This window comes from Triticum aestivum, chromosome 1A (genome assembly GCF_018294505.1).
Source record: "Triticum aestivum cultivar Chinese Spring chromosome 1A, IWGSC CS RefSeq v2.1, whole genome shotgun sequence".
Lineage (NCBI taxonomy): Eukaryota > Viridiplantae > Streptophyta > Magnoliopsida > Poales > Poaceae > Triticum > Triticum aestivum.
The window spans coordinates 222,826,785-222,839,182 of record NC_057794.1 but is presented as its reverse complement, the minus strand read 5'-3'; positions in this window follow the sequence as shown (position 1 = coordinate 222,839,182).

Genomic DNA, 12,398 nt, shown 5'->3' with positions numbered 1-12,398 from the left:
TTGTGCATCTTTGCTTGTTGCTTATGTATGTTATTGTTTGTTTGCGATAGAACACCCGGAGTGCGAAGCGGGTTACTACGAGTCTCTAGGTTTCGCGGATCGTCAGCAAGGCAAGTAACAAATTGATCATACTCTTTTCATACCCAGTTTTATGCATTAGTTCCAATCCTCGAACATTGCATGATTAGGATGTCATTAACTTGTGGGTTGGGAAGTAGTCATTTGAGGTAGAACCTATTACCCTGTTACTATGAAACCCTTGGGAGTTACTTCTAGGCTTGCTTATATTATTATGCTATGCTATGCTATGCTCGTAGACATGGTTCGCGTTTGAGTGAAATCAATGACAGATGTGAGGTTATTAATTAATGGTTCAACTTAAGGTGGCAACTTAAATTAACATTTGGGTGGATTGAGGCACCTGGGGAACCCAGTGTTGTCTGTTTTTTTGGAAATCCCGGGGAACCCGTGTGATCTTCCTATGGATCGCCACCCAGGCTCAAAGGGAACTGAGATGATTCATGCTAGAAACTTCCGTGTGCAGCCACAAGCTATTATGGGCTCTAGCATAGTTAAGTAAGTTACGTGAAGCTCTTGAAGAGGTAGATCAGCAGGTAGTGGGTTTTGTAGATTTGGTATGGTCTACCCGGAGTAGAGACTTAATGTTTCTAAAAGGCTGTGTCTCGGTCATCCGTTTCTCAAACACCATGTAGTGCGAGAAATCCAACGGAGGCGATCGAGTCTTGTGGGGAAAAGTGCGCAAACCTCTGCAGAGTGTACAATCTAATCATGGTTAGCTGTGTCCCCGGTTATGGACAATCTTGAGTATCTAGTACTTGGGTTATCACAGGTATCTCATCACTCTTAATTAATATTGTGGGGTTGTTAATTACTTTAATTGGGATTGAGTTGGGGTTACCTTCTCAATATTTGTTCAACCACCATGATAGTTAAATTAAAATATATTCCTTTGTTGTAGGGAAAAATTGGCTTTTTGCAAAACTATAACCATAGAGCTTTCCACCAGCCAAATATGCATGTAGTGATAGCATTATTCTGTTCTTGCTCTACTGTGTTACATTGCCAGCAAATTCCAAGTGCTGACCCGTTCTCGGGCTGCAACGTATTATGTTGCAGACTTTTCAGACGAGGAGTAAGGCTCGTTAGGTTGTTGCCATGCAGCTCAGCTATGTCGTTGGAGTTGATGGACTCACTTATCTTCCAAGCCTTCTGATGTTATCGCATTAGATGGCCTTAAGCCATATTATTGTAATAAGTTATCTTTTGAGACAATCGATGTTATAAGTGTGTGATTGCTACTCTGTTATAAATCCTTCGAGTACTGTGTGTGTCAGCATTACCGATCCAGGGATGACACTGAAGCACAGAGACTTGAATGTTTGAGGTCAGGTCGCTACATGGATGACCTAAGGTTTATCCATCCGTGGAGGCGTAGGGTGAAGATGGTCTCTCTCAAGCAACCCTGCAACCAAATAACAAAGAGTCTCTTGTGTCCCCAACACACCCAATAAAATGGTAAATTGTATAGGTGCACTAGTTCGGCGAAGAGATGGTGATACAAGTGCAATATGGATAGTAGATAATGGTTTTCTAATCTGAAAATATCAAAACATCAAGGTAAATAATGATAAAAGTGAGCACAAACGGTATTGCAATGCTAGGAAATAAGGCCTAGGGTTCATACTTTCACTAGTGCAAGTTCTCTCAACAATAATAACATAATTGGATCATATAACTATCCCTCAACATGCAACAAAGAGTCACTCGAAAGACTAATAGCGGAGAACAAACGAAGAGATTATGGTAGGGTACAAAACCAGCTCAAAGTTATCCTTTCTGATCGATCTATTCAAGAGTTCGTAGTAAAATAACACGAAGCTATTCTTTCCGTTCAATCTATCATAGAGTTCGTACTAGAATAACACCTCAAGACACAAATCAACCAAAACCCTAATGTCACCAAGATACTCCAACGTCACCTCAAGTATCCGTGGGTATGATTATATGATATGCATCACACAATCTCAGATTCATCTATTCAAACCAACACAAAGAACTTCAAAGAGTGCCCCAAAGATTCTACCGGAGAGTTAAGACGAAAACATGTGCCAACCCCTATGCATAGGTTCATGGGGGGGGGACCCGCAAGTTGATCACCAAAACATACATCAAGTGGATCACGTGATATCCCATTGTCACCAAAAATAAGCACGACAAGACATACATCAAGTGTTCTCAAATCCTTAAAGACTCAATCCGATAAGATAACTTCAAAGGGAAAACTCAATTCATCACAAGAGAGTAGAGGGGGAGAAACATCATAAGATCCAACTATAATAGAAAAGCTCGCGATACATCAAGATCGTACCACCTCAAGAACACGAGAGAGAGAGATCAAACACATAGCTACTGGTACATACCCTCAGCCCCGAGGGAGAACTACTCCATCCTCGTCATGGAGAGCATCGGTATGATGAATATGGCCACCGGAGAGGGATTCCCCCCTCCGGCAGGGTGCCAAAACGGGTCTAGATTGGTTTTCGGTGGCTACGGAGGCTTCTGGTGGCTGAACTCCCGATCTATTCTCCTCCCCAAAGTTTTTAGGGTATATGGATATATATAGGAGGAAGAAGTACGACCGTGGATCTCCGGGCTATCCACGAGGCAGGGGGCGCGCCCAAGGGGGTGGGCGCGCCCCCACCCTCGTGGGCAGCCCGGGACCCTTCTGGTCCATCTCCGATACTCCGTGGGCTTCTTCTGGTCCAAAAATAAGTTCCATGAAGTTTCAGGTCAATTGGACTCCGTTTGATTTTCCTTTTCTGCGATACTCTAAAACATGGAAAAAACATAAACTGGCACTGGGCTCTAGGTTAATAGGTTAGTCCCAAAAATCATATAAAATAGCATATAAATGCATATAAAACATCCAAGGTTGATAATATAATAGCATGGAACAATCACAAATTATAGAAACATTGGAGACGTATCAAGCATCCCCAAGCTTAATTCCTGCTCGTCCTCGAGTAGGTAAATGATAAAAACAGAATTTTTGATGTGGAATGCTACCTAACATATTTCTCAATGTAATTTTCTTTATTGTGGCATGAATATTCAGATCCATAAGATTCAAGACAAAAGTTTAATATTGACATAAAAATAATAATACTTCAAGCATACTAATAAAGCAATCATGTCTCCTCAAAATAACATGGCCAAAGCAAACTATCCCTACAAAATTATATAGTCTGGCTATGCTCCATCTTCACCACACAAAGTATTTAAATCATGCACAACCACAACGACAAGCCAAGCAATTGTTTCATACTTTTGGTGTTCTCAAACTTTTTCAATCTTCACGCAATACATGAGCGTGAGCCATGCATATAGCACTATATGTGGAATAAAATGGTGGTTGTGGAGAACACAAAAAGGAGAAGATAGTCTCACATCAACTAGGCGTATCAACGGGCTATGGACATGCCCATCAATTGATATCAATGTGAGTGAGTAGGGATTGCCATGCAATGGATGCACTAGAGCTATAAGTGTATGAAAGCTCAAAAATAAACTAAGTGGGTGTGCATCCAACTTGCTTGCTCACGAAGACCTAGGGCATTTTGAGGAAGCCCATCATTGGAATATACAAGCCAAGTTCTATAATGTAAAATTCCCACTAGTATTTGAAAGTGACAACATAGGAGACTCTCTATCATGAAGATCATGGTGCTACTTTGAAGCACAAGTGTGGTAAAAGGATAGTAGCATTGCCCCTTCTCTCTTTTTATCTCTCTTTTTTTGTTTTTGGGCCTTCTCTTTTTTTTGGCCTTTGTTTTTTTCTTTTTTTTAATTTTTCGTCCGGAGTCTCATCCCGACTTGTGGGGGAATCATAGTCTCCATCATCCTTTCCTCACTGGGACAATGCTCTAATAATGATGAGCATCACACTTTTATTTACTTACAACTCAATAATTACAACTCGATACTTAGAACAAAACATGACTCTATATGAATGCCTCCGCGGTGTACCGGGATGTGCAATGACTCATGAGTGACATGTATGAAAGAATTATGAACGGTGGCTTTGCCACAAATACGATGTCAACTACATGATCACGCAAAGCAGAATGAAAATGGCAGAGCGTGTCATAATAAACAGAACAGTGGAAAGTTTCATGGCAATATATCTCAGAATGGCTATGGAATGCCATAATAGTAGGTATGGTGGCTGTTTTGAGGAAGGTAACTGGTGGGTTTATGGTACCCACGAAAGTTGCGCGGTACTAGAGAGGCTAGCAATGGTGGAAGGGTGAGAGTGCGTATAATCCATGGACTCAACATTAATAAACAGAGTACTACGCGCATGCTCCTAGGGGGATAGATTGGTAGGAAAAGACCATCGCTCGTCCCCGACCGCCACTCATAAGGAAGACAATCAATAAATAAATCATGCTCCGACTTCATCACATAACGGTTCACCATACGTGCATGCTACGGGAATCACAAACTTTAACACAAGTATCTCTCAAGTTCGCAATTACTCAACTAGCATGACTCTCGTATCACCATCTCCATATCTCAAAACAATTATCAAGTATCAAACTTCTCATAGTATTCCATGGACTCTATATGAAAGTTTCTATTATATCCCTCTTGGATGCTATTTAGAGACTCTCAAAATGATATAAGTGAAGCATGAGAGTTTATTTATTTCTTCAAAATAAAACCACAACCGTGCTCTAAAAAGATATAAGTGAAGCACTAAAGCAACAACAAACTACTCCGAAAGATATAAGTGAAGATCAATGAGTAGTCAAATAATTATGCAACTATGTGAAGACTCTCTAACAATTAATAATTTCAGATCTTGGTATTTTATTCAAACAGCAGGCTAAACTAAATAAAATAAAATGACGCTCCAAGCAAAACACATATCATGTGGTAAATAAAAATATAGCTCCAAGTTAAGTTACCGATGAACGAAGACGAAAGAGGGGATGCCTTCCGCGGCATCCCCAAGCTTAGGCTCTTGGTTTTCCTTGAATATTACCTTGGGGTGCCTTGGGCATCCCCAAGCTTAGGCTCTTGCCACTCCTTATTTCATAGTCCATCGAATCTTTACCCAAAACTTGAAAACTTCACAACACAAAACTTAACAGAAAACTCGTTAGCTCTGTTAGTATAAGAAAATAAATCACAACTTAGGTACTGTTGTGAACTCATTCTAAATTCATGTTAGTGTAATATCTACTGTATTCAAATTTCTCTATGGTTCATACCCTCCGATACTACTCATAGATTCATCAAAATAAGCAAATAACACATAGAAAACAGAATTTGTCAAAATAGAACAATCTGTAGTAATCTGCAGGATTCGAATCCTTATGTAACTCCAAAAATCCTGAGAAATTTGGAAGTCCTAGGCAATTTGTTTATTAATCTACTGCAAGTGGAATTGGTATTTTATCGCTCTCTGGTAAAAAAATAAAAATTATTCTCATGAGCGCATACTTTCTGTTTTTTACAGCAAGATCAAATAACAATCACCCAAGAAGATCCTAAAGGCTTTACTTGGCACAAACACTAATTAAAAGCATAAAACCACATCTAACCAGAGGCTATATGAATTATTTATTACTAAACAGGAGCAAAAAGCAAGGAACAAAAATGAAGTTGGGTTGCCTCCCAACAAGCGCTATCGTTTACCGCCCCTGGGTAGGCATGGTGATTTCAATGATGCTCACATAAAAGATAAGAATTGTAACATAAAGGGAGCATCATGAAGAATATGACTAGCGCATTTAAGTCTAACACTCTTCCTATTCATAGGGATTTTGTGATTAAACAACATGTGGGAACAAGAATCAACTTGCATGGGAAAGCAAAACAAGCATAACTTTAGGATTTTAAGCACATAGAGAGGAAAATTGATATTATTGCAATTCCTACGAGCATATATTCCTCCCGCATAATAATTTTTAGTAGCATCATGAATGAATTCAACAATATAACCATCACATAAAGCATTCTTTTCATGATCTACAAGCATAGAATTTGTATTATGCTCCACATAAGCAAATTTCTTCTCATGAATAGTAGTGGGAGCAAACTCAACAAAATAACTATCATGGGATTGAAAATTGAAATCAAGATGACAAGTTTCATTGTTATCATTATTCTTTAAAGCATACATGTCATCACAATAATCATCATAGATAGGAGGCATGCTTTCATATAATAAATTTGCACATCAAAACTTGAGGGAGAGAAAATATCATCTTCATCAAACATAGCATCCCCAAGCTTGTGGCTTTGCATATCATTAGCATCATGGATATTCAAGGAATTCATACTAACAATATTGCAATCATGCTCATCATCCAAAGATTTAGTGCCAAACATTTTAATGCATTCTTCTTCTAACACTTTGGCACAATTTTCCTTTCCATCATACTCATGAAAGATATTAAAAAGATGAAGCGTATGAGGCAAACTCAATTCCATATTTTTTGTAGTTTTCTTTTATAAACAAAACTAGTGCTAAAACAAGAAACAAAAAGATTCGATTGCAATATCTAAAGATATACCTTCAAGCGCTAACCTCCCCGGCAACGGCGCCAGAAAAGATCTTGATGTCTACTACTACAACATTCTTCTTATAGACGTTGTTGGGCCTCCAAGTGCAGAGGTTTCTAGGACAGTAGCAAATTTCCCTCAAGTGGATGACCTAAGGTTTATCAATCTGTGGGAGGCATAGGATGAAGATGGTCTCTCTCAAGCAACCCTGCAACCAAATAACAAAGAGTCTCTTGTGTCCCCAACACAACCAATACAATGGTAAATTGTATAGGTGCACTAGTTCGGCGAAGAGATGGTGATACAAGTGCAATATGCATAGTAGATAAAGGTTTTTGTAATCTGAAAATATAAAAACAACAAGGTAAATAATGATAAAAGTGAGCACAAACGGTATTGCAATGCTAGGAAACAAGGCCTAGGGTTCATACTTTCACTAGTGCAAGTTCTCTCCACAATAATAACATAATTGGATCATATAACTATCCCTCAACATGCAACAAAGAGTCACTCCAAAGTCACTAATGGTGGAGAACAAACGAAGAGATTATGGTAGGGTACGAAACCACCTCAAAGTTATCCTTTCTGATCGATCTATTCAAGAGTCTGTAGTAAAATAACACGAAGCTATTCTTTTCTGTTCAATCTATCATAGAGTTCGTACTAGAATAACACCTCAAGACACAAATCAACCAAATCCCTAATGTCACCAAGATACTCCAATGTCACCTCAATTATCCGTGGGTATGATTATACGATATGCATCACACAATCTCAGATTCATCTATTCAAACCAACACAAAGAACTTCAAAGAGTGCCCCAAAGATTCTACCGGAGAGTCAAGACGAAAACATGTGCCAACCCCTATGCATAGGTTCATGGGGGGAACCCGCAAGTTGATCACCAAAACATACATCAAGTGAATCACGTGATATCCCATTGTCCCCACAGATAAGCACGGCAAGACATACATCAGGTGTTCTCAAATCCTTAAAGACTCAATCCGATAAGATAACTTCAAAGGGAAAACTAAATTCATCACAAGAGAGTAGAGGGGGAGAAACATCATAAGATCCAACTATAATAGCAAAGCTCGCGATACATCAAGATCGTACCACCTCAAGAACACGAGAGAGAGAGAGATATCAAACACATAGCTACTGGTACATACCCTCAGCCCCGAGGGAGAACTGCTCCCTCCTTGTCATGGAGAGCACCGGTATGATGAAGATGGCCACCGGAGAGGGATTCCCCCCTCCGACAGGGTGCCAGAACGGGTCTAGATTGGTTTTCGGTGGCTACAGAGGCTTCTGGCGGTGAAACTCCCGATCTATTCTCCCCCCCCCCCCGAAGTTTTTAGGGTATATGGATATATATAGGAGGAAGTACGTCGGTGGATCTCCGGGCTGTCCATGAGGTAGGGGGCGCGCCCCCACCCTCGTGGGCAGCCCGGGACTCTTCTGGTCCATATCCGATACTCCATGGGCTTCTTCTAGTCCAAAAATAAGTTCCATGAAGTTTCAGGTCAATTGGACTCCATTTGATTTTCCTTTTATGCGATACTCTAAAACAAGGAAAAAAACGGAAACTGGCACTGGGCTCTAGGTTAATATGTTAGTCCCGAAAATCATATAAAATAGCATATAAATGCATATAAAACATCCAAGGTTGATAATATAATAGCATGGAACAATCAAAAATTATAGATACATCGGAGATGTATCAACAACAAGGATGATTTTGGCAAACTAAAATGCAAAGACTCATATCATACAAGACGCTCCAAGCAAAGCACATATCATGTGGTGAATAAAAATATAGCCTCAAGTAAAGTTACCGATAGACAAAGAAGAAAGAGGGGATGCCTTCCGGGGCATCCCCAAGATTAGGCTCTTGGTTGTCCTTGAATATTACCTTGGGGTGCCTTGGGCATCCCCAAACTTAGGCTCTTGCCACTCTTAATTCCATAGTCCATTAAATCCTTACCCAAAACTTGAAACCTTCACAACACAAAACTCAACAGAAAATCTCATAAGCCCCGTTAGTATAAGAAAATAAATCACCACTTTTGGTATAGTTTTGAACTCATTCTTTATTTATATTGGTGTAATATCTACTGTATTCCATCTTTTCCATGGTTCATACCCCCCGATACTACCCATAGATTCATCAAAATAAGCAAACGACACATAGAAAACAAAATTTGTCAAAAATAGAACAATCTGTAGTAATATGTAACTCTCGAATACTTCTGTTACTCCAAAAATACTGAAAAATTAGGACAACCTGGGAACTTTGTTTCATAATCTTTTGCAAAAAGAATCAGTATTTTATCGCCTTTATGTTAAAAATGATAATTGTTTTCCTAGATGCAAAAGTTTCTATTTTTCAGCAAGATCAAATCAAATATCATCGTAAGTCATCCCAAAGGTCTTACTTGGGACAAACACTAATTAAAACAAAAAATCAAATCTAACCAGAGGCTAGATGAATTATTCAAAGCAAAACAGGAACAAAAAGCAAAAAACAAAAATAAAATTGGGTTGCCTCCCAACAAGCGCTATTGTTTAACGCCCTTAGCTAGGCATAAAAATACAAATAGATCTATGTATTGTCATCTTTGGTAAGCAATCCATAAGTAGCTCTCATAATAGATTCATAAGGCAATTTAATTTTCTTTCTAGGAAAGTGTTCCATGCCATTCGTAAACGGAAATTGAAAACTAATGTTCCCTTCTTTCATAGCAATAATTTCACCAATCGTTCTAAGGAAAGGTCTACCAAGAATAATAGGACATGTATGATTGCAATCTATATCAAGAATAATGAAATCTATGGGCACATAACTCCTATTTGCAACAATAAGAACATCATTAATCCTTCCCATAGGTTTCTTAATAGTGGAATCAGCAAGATGCAAATTTAAAGAAGAATCATCAAATTCACGGAAACCTAACACATCACATAAAGTTTTTGGAATCGTGGAAATGCTAGCACCCAAATCACACAAAGCATGGCACTCATAATCTTTAATCTTAATCTTAAAAGTAGGTTCCCGCTCATCATAAAGTTTTCTAGGGATAGAAACTTCCAATTCAAGCTTTCCTTCAAAAGATTGCATCATAGCATCAACGATGTGTTTAGTAAAAGCTTTGTTTTGATTATAAGCTTGAGGAGAATTCAACATGGATTGCAACAAGGAAATACAATCTATCAAAGAACAATTATCATAATTAAAATCCTTGAAATCCAAAAGAGTGGGTTCATTGATACTTCAAGTTTTGACCTCTCCAATCTCACTTTTATCAATTTTTGCATCAAGATCTAAAAACTTCGAATCATTGGGATGCCTTTTAACTATAGTTGACTCATCTCCAGTCCCATCTTTATCAAGATTTATATTGGAAAACAAAAATTCAATAGGAGTCACATCAATCGCTTTAAGATCTTCATTATTATTTAAAGATTCCGATTTAGCGGCCATCTTGTTTACTAAGGTAGCTTGTTTATCGGAAATTTGGCCTACTAAATTTTCAAGATGAGCAAACTTAGATTTCAAACCATAAAATTCCTTAGATATCATCGAGCTCTGTATTCATGTACTCCATAAAACTTTTCTTGTCCTTAAGCTCATTTTTTAAAGAAGCTATTATGCTCAAATTGTAAAGACATGAAGCTCCTAACATTATTATCAATTTCTTCCAACCTCCTAAAGTGAGGATCAATGTTCTTTGGTTGAGCCATAAGGATAGGCAAGCACACCAACGTATGGGCAAACAAAAAGCAAACGAAGAAGATGAACGAAAGAGGGGCGAAAGAAATGGCAAATCTTTTCAAAAATCATTTTAGAAGTGGGGGAAAGGAAAACGAGAGGCAAATGGCGAATAATGTAATGCAAGAGATGGGAGTTTATGATGGGTACTTGGTATGTCTTGACTTGGCGTAGATCTCCCCGGCAACAGCGCCAGAAATTCTTCCAGCTATTTCTTGAGCTTACGTGTCTTGCTGCACCTACTATCACTGGGAAAGGACACCGCAAGATTGAACCCAAAGCTAAGCACTTCTACCATTGCAAGAAAAACCAATCTAGTTGGCCAAACTAAACTGATAGTTCAAAGAGGATTACAAAGATATAAAATCATGCATATAAGAATTCAGAGACGATTCAAATAATATTCATAAATAAGCTAGTCATAAATCCACAATTCATAGGATCTCGACAAACACACGCAAAAGAAGATTACATCGGATAGATCTCCAAGAACATCGAGGAGAACATGGTATTGAGAGTCAAAGAGAGAGAAGAAGCCATCTAGCTACTAGCTATGGACCCATAGGTCTGAGGTAAACTACTCAAGCTTCATCAGAAAGGCGCAATAGAGTTGATGTAGAATCCCTCTATGATTGAATCCCCCTCCGGCAGGATGCCGGAAAAGGCCCCTAGATGGGATCTCACGGGAACATAAGGTTGTGGTAGTGGAAAAGTGTTTTCGTGGATGCTTCTGGTGGTTTGGGAATATATGTGAATATATAGGAGGAGGATCTAGGTTAGGGAGTCACCAAGGGACCCACAAGGTAGGGGGGCGTGCCCTCCACCCTTGTGGCCGCCTATGGCTCTTCTGACTTGCACTCCAAGTCTCCTGGGTGTCTTCTGGTCCAAGAAAAATCACCGCGAAGGTTTTATTCCGTTTGGACTCCATTTGGTATTCCTTTTCCGCGAAGCTAAAAAACAAGGAAAAACAGAAACTGGCACTGGGCTCTAGGTTAATAGGTTAGTCCCAAAAATAATATAAAATAGCATATTAATGCATATAAAACATCCAAAACAGATAATATAATAGCATGGAACAATCAAAAATTATTGATATGTTGGAGACGTATCAACACTACACTTAAGAAGGCTAGGGATGCTTGGACAAACTGAAAGCACGTGTTGTACAAGAAGTACTTGAGTGAAGGCAAGGACCCAATCCCCGCATACCCGCAAATTACAAAGGCAGAGTGGGCATAATTCAAAAGGGTCAAGGCAACTACAGAGTTTGCTGAGAAGATTGCTGATGTAGGGTAGAACCCTAGTGGACCGATCTTTCATGAAAGGAGCGGATCTCGCGAAGAACACAAAGAACACGAGGGGAATCACGAGGAGAAACATGAGAGAATTACTCAAACCAACAAGAACAATCACACATGTGCTAGATCCTCGAAACACAAGGAGATACACGATCCAAATCCAACAAGGGATGATACAAAGGGTAGCCGGTTCTTCTCCGTGAGGAGGTCTTGAATCCACAAGGGGATCTTCCCGTAAAGGGGTCTTGAATCCAAGGTGGATCTTCTCCGAAGAGGGGCCGCGGTCTCTCTCAAGGAGTAGATCTGATATGGATGAGCGAAGCTCTATCTCAAAAATGAGCTAACACAACACTGACCCTAAAACATAGGTGGAGGGGGAGTATATATAGTCTAAGGGGCGAAGGGGTACATGGGCCTTGGCCCAGATGCACTGCACGTAGGCAGGGGAGGCCGGACATTCGGGTGACGGGCCGGATGTCCGGGGCTTCACGGAGAGCCGGATGTCCAGGCTGGCAGGCCGGATGTCCGGGCTAGAGGAGCTGACTTTGTTGCTCTCTGTTTGGAGGGTGCTGGATTTTCGGGGGCGAGGCCGGATGTCCAGGACTTGGCGAGGCGCCGAATGTCTGGGGTTGACGTTGGATGTCCGGGGCCTGTGGCACTTGGCGGCTGGGCGGCTGTTGCTGTAGTGGTCGTCTCCAGCGGCCAAATATCCAGGCCTGGGGCCGGATGTGCGG